This window comes from Balaenoptera physalus (genome assembly GCF_965194825.1).
Source record: "Balaenoptera physalus genome assembly, chromosome: 15".
Lineage (NCBI taxonomy): Eukaryota > Metazoa > Chordata > Mammalia > Artiodactyla > Balaenopteridae > Balaenoptera > Balaenoptera physalus.
In genome coordinates this window covers 32,516,112-32,528,611 of record NC_138894.1, presented here as the reverse complement: position 1 = coordinate 32,528,611, position 12,500 = coordinate 32,516,112, and the positions used below count along the sequence as shown (strand labels likewise).

General features: G+C 45.5%; 1 long non-coding RNA gene across 1 annotated transcript; it reads left to right on the top strand.

Annotated features, from left to right (window-relative positions):
* The first annotated feature begins 1,790 nt into the window (after positions 1-1,790).
* LOC309643744 lies at positions 1,791-9,142 on the top strand. The gene is made up of 3 exons (XR_014254048.1): positions 1,791-1,843; positions 5,937-5,953; positions 9,048-9,142. It is a non-coding gene; the product is annotated as an uncharacterized lncRNA (long non-coding RNA).
* Positions 9,143-12,500: the final 3,358 nt, after the last annotated feature.

Here is a 12,500-nt window from a genome sequence, read left to right as displayed (position 1 = left end):
GCTTTCAGGGGTGCAAAGATCGATCTTCCTGGGGACTTTTCTGGTACCAGGAAGATATCGCATAGATGGGACCTCCAAAGACACACATTTAATTTTTAGGCCTGTTGTTCCTATTATGGGATGTGAGTTTCTTCACTGATGGGGATGCTGCTTATCTGAGAAGAAACTGTGAAAGGTGGTGTAGTATAGAGGTGTGGCTTAAGCTTTTAAGTTTTCTTCAAGGTTTTTCCCCTAAGCTTCATACTTCAGACGGCCTACTTACATGAGACTAGTATGTGATGTCAGGCTAACAACTTCCTAAATACCTGCAAGCCAGATCAGTGTCTCTTTTCTCTATATTCCCATGGAAATCAAGGGTCCCGCCGAATTTTCCATCGAAACAGTTGATTTGTGCTGTCTCTAGGAATTCTACAGGGCGTACCGTTGCTTCCTAACCGGTGTCATTTGGGAGATCCACCTCTGTACGTTCAAATGATTAATTTTGAGACTCTGCTCATGTGTGCAGTAAACCCTTTAATTCCCTAAGACCTTCCTTTCCTCCATCTCATACCCCATGAAGCCCGCTTCAGTTTATCTCCTGAATTTCTTTGGAATCTGTCAGCTCTCCCTCAACATCCTAATACTGAACTTGCCTGTCTGTTGCGATTAGGTCCTAACTAGTGTCCATATATCTTGTTTCCCTCCAATCCATTCTTCACACAAGAAAGCTTCAAAGCAAGTTGGAACATTGCTCATAAACATCGCTCACAAACATTGTTTTGAGAATAGAAAACACACTGGTGGCCTTTAAGACTCTGCGTGCTCTAGAATCCTCTCTGCTTCTCTAGCCCCATCTTGTGCCACGTTTGCCCTCACTTTCTATGCTTCAGATACACTGAATTAACCTTAGTTCTCACTCATCTGACAGAAGTCAGTTGAGAAATTATTTTTCACTGTGATTCCTAGCATTAAGGAATTTGATGATCAGGTTTTGTATGAGGACTAAAACTAAACTGGGAAGTGGAAGAATTGCGTTTCAACTGTTTCAGTCAACACGCATGTATTAATGATACCTAAGTATTGAACACCGGGCTAGGTTTCATGAGGGATACAGAAGTTCTGGCCATCTCTGGTTTTGGGTATCCCTTATTTGTTGAGACCTTTGCGTTGTTTGGTTGCCTTTTGTCTGTTTTCCAGATGGGAAAACAGGAACAAGGGAAGTATAGGTTATTACTAGGTGGGGTTGAACAAGTGGAGCAGCAAACTGCAAAGCAGAAAGAAGAGGGACGTACTATAGAGGGATGTGATTTCCATTTTCAAGGCGCCTGCGTCCTGTGCAGGGAGACAGCCTAACATAAAATGTGCCTAACAAAAGATCTATTGACTTCTTACTAAAAATCTCCAGTTCATATAACCCAGGGGTTTATACCTTCTCCTTTAAAAGTTCTATTCCTGGGACTTCCCTGGTGGTCCAGTGGTGAAGACTCTGCGCTTCCAATGCAGCAGGCGTGGGTTCAATCCCTGGTTGGGGAGCTAAGATCCCACATGCTGCGCAGCCAAAGAAATTTTTTTCAAAAGTTATACTCCTGTGTTGTTGAATTTAGTGGTTTAGATTTTGTTTGAATGTTAAGAAGATTTCAGTTTATTTACCAGGAACAAACAAAACATAATGTAAAAATAGTTTCCCAGAAACGATTTCCATCGTTCTCTTCTTCCCTTTCTCCCGCAGACTGACTGGTGTTTCATCTTGACAAGTTCTCTGAAGTTCTCTGTCATTCCATAGGAAAGCGGTCTGGCTTGGAGGTTGCAATCCCAGGGAATTTTTCATCAGCGGGGAAGTCTCCATCACTACAGAGGAATCAAGGTTGAAGTCAGTCCCGGGTAAGTGAGATGCTCCCCCTAAACACCAACACAGCAGTCGTGTACCTTTCAAGGGGTTCAGGGGCAAGATGGGCAAGGCATTTCTACTAACTCTTCTTAAGGATCATGGACAGTGTGCCCTATGCTACGAGGTAAGCGGTGACTGTTGTAATTCTTACTGGTGATCATTTCATGTCACTGATCCTTGGCTCTCTTTGTATCTCATAGGACTGTTGTTAAGTCCAATACAAAATGAGTCTTCTTTTTAAAAAACTGAAATGTTTTACAAAGCCTAGCATTCTCATAGAGAGTCCTTTGAATTCTCCCCACTTTCCCGAGAGGCTAAGAACACTTCACACCATGAACTAGGAGAGGGGGTAGAGCCCTTTCTGATGAAATATAGAAACAAAGACAGAGTCTTAGCCTGCTTGCTCTCTGGACAGGATCTCGGACCACAAGGTCTTAAATCCTGGTATAAATGACGGAAGTGAGGACAGTTCAACTGGCACTCTCATAACAAGAGTTCTGAAACACCTTCCAAAGAGACTGTAGCGGTAGACGAGGGAAGGGAGTGCTACAGTGTGGTAGTACAGGGGGAATGCTCGGCTACAGCAGTGAAAAATGTGGTACCTATTGGTGTGCTCTCGGGGTTCTTGTACATGTAGCATAGATGACCTTTACAGTGTCCCTCCCACCTTCCCACCTGCATTAGGTGTTCTGTTTTTTTGTTTGTTTGTTTGTTTTTAATTTACGTTTATTGATTGATTGATTGATTGAACTTATTTATTCTACGTATTTATTTTTTTGGCTGCACTGGGTCCTCATTGCTGTGCACGGGCTTTCTCTAGTTGCGGCTAGCGGGGTCTACTCTTGGTTGCGGTGTGCGGGCTTCTCATCGCGGTGGCCTCTCTTGTTGCGGAGCATGGGCTGTAGGCGCGTGGGCTTCGGTAGTTGCGGCTCACGGGCTCTGGAATGCAGGCTCAGTCGTTGTGGCACATGCGCTTAGTTGCAGCACGGCATGTGGGATCTTCGCAGACCGGGGCTCGAAGCCGTGTCCCCTGCATTGGCAGGCGCCACCAGGGAAGCCCTAGCTGTTCTTACATAGAGTCTAAAAACAGAGAGCACTGAGAGAAGGTAGTGGTTATTAAAGGCTCAGGATCTAAATTCTACCTGTCTCTACACCCCTTCCCAGCTGTCGATTTGACCCCGTTTGTGAATGCCGACCTCATTCTTCAACTTGCTCTGCCGTTTGTATACTCACCTTGAAAACTTGTTTCTGTGATGCGTTGAGCAGACACAGGGTGGCAGATTGCAGAGGTGGAAGCTGGTGGTCGGATATTTGCGGGCTGAATCTCCTTCAGTCCCATTCCCATTTCTGGTTGCGCAGAGGCCCTACTTCCTGTGTATGACGCGGAGCCATAGGATTGCGGGCAGGAGCCAAGTTCTCCATACAGTGAAGACCCCAGTGTGCCTTGGTTATAGTAATATACCTGGCTTCCTTCCTGGTAGGGAAGTGACAGGCGGCTATGCCCCTGATTTGTTCGTGGGCCTCCTGATGCAGCAGTTCCCTTGGCTCTGGCCCTGTCGTCAGCTGCCCCTAGGAGGACTCTGAGCCCTAGCTACTTCTCTGGTAGATTTGCCTATTCCCCCACTATAATCACACCTGAATAAGGCAACTCAAACCTTTCAGAGATGTGTCGTGAACCTCTTGTTTTCTGAAATACCTATCTGGTGGTTGTGAGACTTAAGGCCAACCTCCCCGAGAGACTTTGTTTCTATTTCTCCTAGTAAACCTAGACTCATCTCCTGTCACCTTCAACTCTACTCCAATTGTGTTCTTTCAACCCAGACCCCTGACCCTGCTTTTTACTTCTGCCATTTCATCCTCACTCCTGCTTCCTTTCCTAAATCCATACGTCTCTTTTGGCCTTCCTAGCCCTGGGCCAAGTTCCTTCCTCTTTCCTCAGTTTTTACCCCTTTCCTTCATTCTCCCATCCAACTTTCAGGCCTTCCTTTCTCACGCCCCAGTTAGCAGCATCTCAAAATTCGAAAGGTTTATTACTCATCTATTAATTCTATTCCATTTACTTATTCGGTTCTATACCTATCTTACCTATGTATGGAAGAACCGCTGGTAGCCAAGGTGGCAGCAAGAATCCTAGCAGCTGTCACCTGACGTATCCGTAGTAGTCAGCAATTTCCATTTCTTTGTCCCTCTGGGTGAAAAATTGCAGCTTCCCCGAAGAGGTGTATCTGGCAGCATTCTCCCGTTGTTGTTGAGCCCGCCTCTTCATGGCCTCTCGCTCTGGCCTCTGCTCTTGTTCGATGGGCTTTGACATGACTGGCTCAGGCACGTTGGGTTCCCTCCATGGAACTCGTTGCTTGCTGAAGTCTTGGAGTAGAAGTTGGGTTTGGAGCTTGGGTGGGGACTGGCGCTTAGTCACAGCAGGGGGAACAGGCTCGCGCTGGAGAGAAGCGCCAGATGAAGTTTTGTAGGGTGCAGGCCTAGGAGCAGCAGGCTGAGGGACACGAGGCTGGGTATGGTTGGTCCAAGCCGGTTGGGTTGGGTTGGCCACAGTTGGCTGAGCTGGTTTGGCGGGACCTGGCAAAGAGGCAGGAGCTGGCTGGGATGAATTGACTGCAGCAGGTTGAGCTGAGTCAGTAGAACCAGGCTGGGCACGGTAAGCCACAGCAGGCCGATGTGAGGCCAGAGACTGTGGCCTCCGAGGAGCGGGTCGAGCTTGAGGCTTGTCCCAGGCAGAAAAAGGCAGAGGTATCAACTTGACCTTCCCAGGAGGAGGCCGCTCACACTGGGATGGAGATGGACACTCTGTTTCAGCACTGCTGTCTGGTTTCTGGGCTTGGACTTGCGTTTTCCCAGGCCTCTTACCCTCACGTGGGGTATGCCGCCGTGGCTGGATCGCTGGGGGTGGCTGGGGGTCTTTGGGGTTGCTTGAATTTCCCAAGAGCCGACAGGAAGAGAGCCCAGTTTTCGTCTCATTCTTCTTCCCCAGCGCATGAAGAACCTTCACAGACTCCAGCATGCGCACGCCAAGGGAGGTTCGAGGCTTTTGAAAGCTCTCTTGGCGAAGCTCAGTTTGGTGTTCCTTTCGCTTCGTGTTGGGGATTGCTGGCTTGTCTTCTGCCTTGACTTTGTTCCCTGACTGCTTGTTCTCTTCAGCCTTGTTTCTTCCTCTGGTCCTTTTGGTCTTTTCCTGCCCATGGCTCTCAGTTTTGCTGATCTTTCCGGATGCAGCTTTCTGAGGTTTGCCTTGAGAGTGCTTGGCCGTGTTCGCAGGAGCCCTGTCACTGACTGCAGCAGTGCATATAACCGCTTCTCCCCCTAACAGGCACTCTGGATCTTTTGGCTGGATTTTGGCCTTGGGAGCACCACCGATAGGCTCAGAGGCTTTCTGTTTGTTCTTCCTGGGTTGATCAGAGGGAACCTTTACGACACTTGGCTTTTCCTGCACCTGATTCACCTTAATGGCTCTGGTGTCTTCAGCTTTGATCACGTTGGGACCTTGGGATCGATCAAGATCTTTCCAAGAATTAAAGAGCTGGGGAAGGTGAATATCCTCCGCCAGTGTAGTAATGTCTGCAAGACCACTGCTAGGTTCAGTCCCATTTTCAAGTGTCCCTAGGTCCTGACGACTCAGGCTGTTCTCTCCCAGATCAGCATTTTCAGAACCAGGCTGCTCCTCTTGGCTGAGGGGATCGGTGCAGGCCAGCGGCTGGGGAATATCAGGGATTCCTAAAGGGAGTAGTGGAGGATCTTGGTTTTCTATTGGGATCTGGTAGGCCTCCAGAGGCTTTGACAGCTTGGTTTTGATATCCTCCACGTTCTTACTCTCTGTTTGTCCCTGGCTTGGAGCTGGAGGCAGGGCCAGGAGACGCCTGGCACTCTGGACTGGAGCTGTCACTGAAATGTCCCCAAGTTCAGATGGTGGGTTACTCTCAAGTATGTGACTGTTTCTGCTACTGCAGGACTTGGGGAGTTCTTGAGTTTGTGTCACACAAAACGTCTGGCTTGGAGGTTGCAATCCCAGGGAATTTTTCATCACCAGGGAAGGCTCCATCACTACAAAGGGATCAAGGGAGAAGTCAGTCCCTGGTAAATGAGATGCTCCCCCTAAACACCAACACAGCAGTCATGTACCTTTCAAGGGGTTCAGGGGCAAGATGGGCAAGGCATTTCTACTAACTCTTCTTAAGGATCATGGACAGTGCCCTATGCTACGAGGTAAGCGGTGACTGTTGTAATGCTTAACTGGTGATCATTTCATGTCACTGATCCTTGGCTCTCTTTGTATCTCATAGGACTGTTGTAAGTCCAATACAAAATGAGTCTTCTTTTTAAACAACTGAAATGTTTTACAAAGCCTAGCATTCTCATATAGAGTCCTTTCAATTCTCCCCACTTTCCCGAGAGGCTAAGAACACTTCACACCATGAACTAGGAGAGGGGGTAGAGCCCTTTCTGATGAAATACAGAAACAAAGACAGAGTCTTAGCCTGCTTGCTCTCTGGACAGGATCTCGGACCACAAGGTCTTAAATCCTGGTATAAATGACGGAAGTGAGGACACTTCAACTGGCACTCTCATAACAAGAGTTCTGAGACACCTTCCAAAGAGACTGTAGCAGTAGACGAGGGAAGGGAGTGCTACAGTGTGGTAGTACAGGGGGAATGCTCGGCTACAGCAGTGAAAAATGTTGTACCTATTGGTGTGCTCTCGGGGTTCTTGTACATGTAGCATAGATGACCTTTACAGTGTCCCTGCCACCTTCCCACCTGCATTAGGTGTTCTTTTTGTTTTTTTGTTTTTTTTAATTTACGTTTATTTATTGATTGATTGTTTGAACTTATTTATTCTACGTATTTATTTTTTTAGCTGCACAGGGTCTTCATTGCTGTGCACGGGCTTTCTCTAGTTGCGGCTAGCGGTGTCTACTCTTGGTTGCGCTGTGCGGGCTTCTCTTGTTGCGGAGCATGCGCTCTAGGCGCGTGCGCTTCGGTAGTTGCGGCTCACGGGCTCTAGAATGCAGGCTCAGTCGTTGTGGCACATGGGCTTAGTTGCTCCACGGCATGTGGGATCTTCCCAGACCAGGGCTCGAACCAGTGTCCGCCGCATTGCATTGGCAGGCGGATTCTTAACCACGGCGCCACCAGGGAATCCCTAGGTGTTCTTATATAGAGTCTAAAAACAGAGGGCACTGAGCGAAGGTAGTGGTTACTAAAGGCTCAGGATCTAAATTCTACCTGTCTCTACACCCCTTCCCAGCTGTCGATTTGACCCCATTTGTGAATGCCGACCTCATTCTTCAACTTTCTCTGCCGTTTGTATACTCACCTTGAAAACTTGTTTCTGTGATGCGTTGAGCAGACACAGGGTGGCAGATTGCAGAGGTGGAAGCTGGTGGTCGGATATTTGTGGGCTGAATCTCCTTCAGTCCCATTCCCATTTCTGGTTGCGCAGAGGCCCTACTTCCTGTGTATGACGCGGAGCCATAGGATTGCGGGCAGGAGCCAAGTTCTCCATACAGTGAAGACCCCAGTGTGCCTTGGTTATAGTAATATACCTGGCTTCCTTCCTGGTAGGGAAGTGACAGGCGGCTATGCCCCTGATTTGGAATCTGAGATGGTGCTCCCTGAGCAAGCCTGGCAGAAAGTGATGGATATAGAGGGACCATGTTATTGGCGTCTGAAGTTTTATCATACTGGGCTGCCATAAACATGGAGGAAGCAGCTGGGTGCCGGTCAGTGAGTGCCAGAGTAAAGTCTCCGAGTGAAGAGGAATTCTTTTCAGTGCTTCCTGTGATGTCCCACTCAAGAACACCTGGATAGGAAGGAGCTGAAGTGGAGATCTGGCTGTGGTCAGTAACTCCAGATAACATAGTCGTGCTGGAATGTTGGTAAAGGTAGGCACTACCCATGAGTGTCTGGAAAGAGGTACCGGTAGCCGATGCCGAACTGACGGCAGGGGCAGAGACTCTGGAGAAGTTGCAGACACTTCGTGTTAGGGAAGTTGCATTGCTCACCACAGGAAGACAATGCTGCAGAGAATTTAGAGTTCCAAGTAGAGATGGATTTTGGAAATTTTCTGTAAGAACAAGAGGGTCATGAAAAACTCAGGGAGGTTGAGAAATTCTCACTACGTTTGAGGAACAGCATTATCTTAAGGTTCTTGCTCTCAGGACACCTCTACTATCGACCCTTCCTGAGAAACCCAAAATCAGACAGTTAATGATGGCTGTAAGGACTGAGCAGTTTTCCACTCTTCTGTATTAACTGCCTGTGCTCCCATCTTGGGCACAGATGGGCAGAAGAGCCAAGTGGTATGGTTCAGACATTGTTCTCTAGGCTGGAAGCAACCTTCTCCCTGCCCTGTCTTTCCCTTCAGCCTGCACTCGTATTGACTTCTATGCTATTTCCTAGACTGGAAGCATTTTAGAACTAGGAGGCCCTTAGAGAACTTTCTCTTTTTTCAGTCTCATTTCACGAGTAAGGAAACTGAGGCTCAGAGAGGTCGGGTTGACTTGTTCAGGTTCTCTCATTATGTTAGTGTCATTACCAGGTTTCAGAACCTAAGTATCCTGACTTCCTTGCCAGGACTCCACTCTGAGCATGATAGTGCCAGAAAGCAGGAGAAATAGAACTTATAATATAAGCATTTTTTTTGTCCATTAGAAAACATTACGGCCATTACCATTGTCATCTTCAGTGTCTCCCTTTGCTTGTGCAGTTCCCACGCTATTACCTAGAGTTGACGTATAGCTCAGTCCAACTGGTGAACTGAAAGAGTCATTTTTGCCCTCCTCAAGCCTGGTTTCTCATCCTACCTCAGAATGATTACCCGAAAGTGGATTTCTTAAGTGCTTTTGGAAAGAGAAAAGTTATCTGATTACTTCAGATTACTCATCTATAAAGTGGTTATAACACCACCACCAATAATAATAGCAGTAATAATTAATAGATGAATAAGCTGATCTATTGCGTATGATTTATATGGAGGAAGATACAATAAGTTCTAGAAAGACAAAGAAAAATCATGAAAAACATGTTACGTAACGAAAAAGAAATCCATAGATATTAATGAAAACTGGGGTATGTGGGCAAGTATCAAAGCCTAATGAATTTACTAACAAATGACATTCTGTACCATACATGCAATATTATGAAAGTGAATTTTGCCCACTCTATTTTAGTGAATACTATTAACCAAAAAACACGATGGAGGTGATAGAGGTGAATGAATTCCTAGCCAATGCATACAGACAGAGACGATAAATCAGTAAAAAATGCACAACAAGCAACAGAATGCAACAAATGTGAATGTATAGGTAGCCACAACATATATAGACAAGTATTTCAATGAAAACCGGTACAAAGCAGACAGCAAAATAGTAAGTGTAAAAGAGTTTCATTATTGTGCTCATTCATATTTTTACCCAGCAAGTAACAGGTATTAAGCCTAGGAGAAATATATCTTTCCATGAATATAACTCATATAATAAGCAGAAAGGAAGCTTAAAAAGTATCAAGAAGGTTTTTGTATTTATCCTAGAACTTAGAATCATCTTCCACATCCAAGAAGATGACATCCCAAGACCTCAAAAAACCATCATCCCTAGAATCCAATTAAAAAAGATTTTCAAATGTAAGAAAATCCAAAGGACTCCACAACATTGTTTTAGATAAATGTGGATGTTTGTGTTTTCTTTTTTTCTTTTGCCGCGCCGCGTGGCCCTGGCCGTGAAAGCACCGAGTCCTAAGCGCTGGACCGCCAGGGAATTCCCTAAATGGGGAATTAGAGATGTGGGGCTTGACTTTTTCTTTTTCTTCTCCGGTAGCTAAGATCTACAAGCGAACGATGGCTGTTGATCAATGTGCTCTCTGTGTTAGGAAGGAAATAACTGTAAAAATTGAAAAGCAACCTTGCCTTAGAAGCTACATATCACACAAAGGAAATAGTCCTTCTGATTCAATGTAGAAGATATCATTTAAAATGTTTAATTGGTCAAATGTCTACCTAGTTTAAAAATTAGAAAGAATAGAACACTGAAAAGCAGCCCCCTAGATAACCACTTTGGTTTCTGGTTTCTAGGAAGCATCATTTCTAAAACATACTTCTAAAATGTTTCTATTCCAAACTGTCAAGTGCCAGCTGTATTCAGAGAGGCAATAAAAGAAAGAAAACGGAGTATGACTTTTCTGATAGGCTGCCTTTCCTGGTGATCCCCTGTTCTGGCCTTACTTTCCTTCTTAGTCTGTTAATGTAAGGATTTGCTACCATCAGCTTTGTTTTGCCCTGCTCTGAGCAGATTTCCCTCTGTGCTGTTTCTGCTTTAATTTAAAATCTTTGGCTCCCATCAACATTCCATGGCAAACTGCCTCTTTCTTGAGAGCTCCTCTATGCTTTCCCTCTTCATTCTTATATTTTTTTCCCATCTCTTGGTTCCTGTTGGCCTGTGCTAATGAAAACAATCCTAAACTTGCTTACGTTTGACTCTGTGCCTCCCTATATAGCCCAGTACTCTCCATCCTCTCTCCCTATTCTCTCTTTTCAACTAGTCGAAATACTAGTGGAGGGAGACCATTGGAGATGAAACATCTTGGTATATATCGCTAGTTTTCTGTGTCACCTGGCTTTTCTATGTTTCTGTTGAAACACTCTTTTGAGAAGTCTCTGATTTCATTTTCTACATGGGTACCCTTTAAGGCTCAATATTGGAAAAGAAGGGGATCAGAGTGATCAACCCAATGTGGTATCCTAACGTAACAGATAAGGAAAGCAGCAGGCTTTGTGAGGCAGTCAGTGATTTGTCCAAAGTCACACAGACAGTAAACGTCAAAGTCAAAACTGAAATTAGGTCTCCAGACTTGTAGTTCAATACTTTCCCTCATTATTCCACGCTATTTTGAATCTCCTCCTCAATTTAGGGGCAAAAGAAATCGAACGCAAAACTTTCCAAAGTTTCTTTTCTTACCTGACATGGTCAGAGAAGAGGAGACATCAACTGCAGGTACAAGGGATGAGGAGACAACACTAGAGGATGTCTGAGTGGCTGCAGCTGAACGGCGCACGTGTCCAGTACAAAGGTCACTGGTTACTGGTCCAAACGGCTCCACGGAAACCCCAAGACCTCTACCAAGTGGTAGTAGGTTTGGTAGGAGAGTGATGTCACAAAGCAGGCAGTTGAAAGGTATGAGCTAGCCAATAGGGAGGTCCGATCCCCAACAGGAGGGCGGGCTTGGGTGAAGAGAGCGTAGGAGAGCTAAAACAACCCCTCAATTTCTGAGCTCTGGGGAGGAAATCCTAGAAGACAGATTTACCTCCCCCAGGCTCTTCCATTAGGGAAATCATTGCAACATTTCTTACAGACGTTCATTAATATAATTAACTAACAGTTACTTATATTCTACAGAGTATTCTATTTTATGTATCATATACTTAGAGCTATATAGATCTTATTTAACTAGTATCCTTAGGAAGGAAAGAGCCATGTAGTTTGAACTATTACAGTTGTAACTTGGTTAAAGAGCAGGGTGAAGTTTGTTGAGTGTACCCTGTGGAGAATGTTGTGGTCCAAGGCTCTTCTCTTTTAGTTTCTTCTCCTTGACTCCTACCTTCCTTGGGCTGGGCTAGGCTGGGGGCCAGGTTGGACTTGCGACTTAACATTTCTCTTCCGCTTTCTTTTTTTTTTTTTTTTTTCTTCCATTATGGGCATTGCTTCTAGGACAAGCCTTGATCTTGCATTGGATGTTCCTTCCTGTCAACTTCCAGCAGCAGGAGTCTTCTTTTCAGTGCTTGATGCTTCACGAAATAGACTCTGCCCATTGGCAGCAAATACCAGAGAGCCAGGAGACAGAGCTGGTTGCAGACCTTTCCTCTTCCAGCCTTTGGTTGCAATTGTTTTGCCCATGATTTGCTAGCTCTAGTTCCTTGGGCCACACAGGTATCCTGCCATCCAGCTCTTTTTATATGTGAGAGACATTCTGAACACTGTCCCTCTTTCTTTGCACAGAAGTATATACAGTGTGGCAGTTACCGTAATCTCCTCCCCCTTGCAAACAGCCCCTCTAGAATCTCGGACCTCTAGGACTCTCTGTCTTGCATGCTTGGGTGCAAGGCCAAGCACAATGAAGAGGAGAATAATTAGAGAAAGAGGAGGACATTGGTGGAGAACTGGGAGCAGGTAAGGTGAAAGGGCACCGGAGAAAAGAGATGCATGTAGGTTTTTTGGTTTCTGTGGGAAACAAGTTGACACACTTGGGCCTCATTTTGTATTAACAGAACAGAGAGTTGTAGATATAAGTAGCTAGATCGTGCAGCAACTGCCATGAAGTCTGTACACTGAAGAGAACAGTCTCACATCTAGTTTTCATTTTGTTTTATGTCATATTACCTTATTTATAGCATTCACTGGTATGTTTGTAGAACGCAGATGTTTTCAAATGCTCTGGTTTTGTCTACATGGTTATTTCCTTGTCCTATTTGTAAGGAATCCAACATTGTAAGACATATTGCATGTTTTTCTCTTGACGATTGTTTACCTTGAAGCGTCATGAGCTAACTTGAGCTGTTGGATTTTGTGGAGAAACTTTAAAAAGGGTCTGTGAAAAAGGCATTGTGGTGAGTCGCATTATGCACCCGAGCG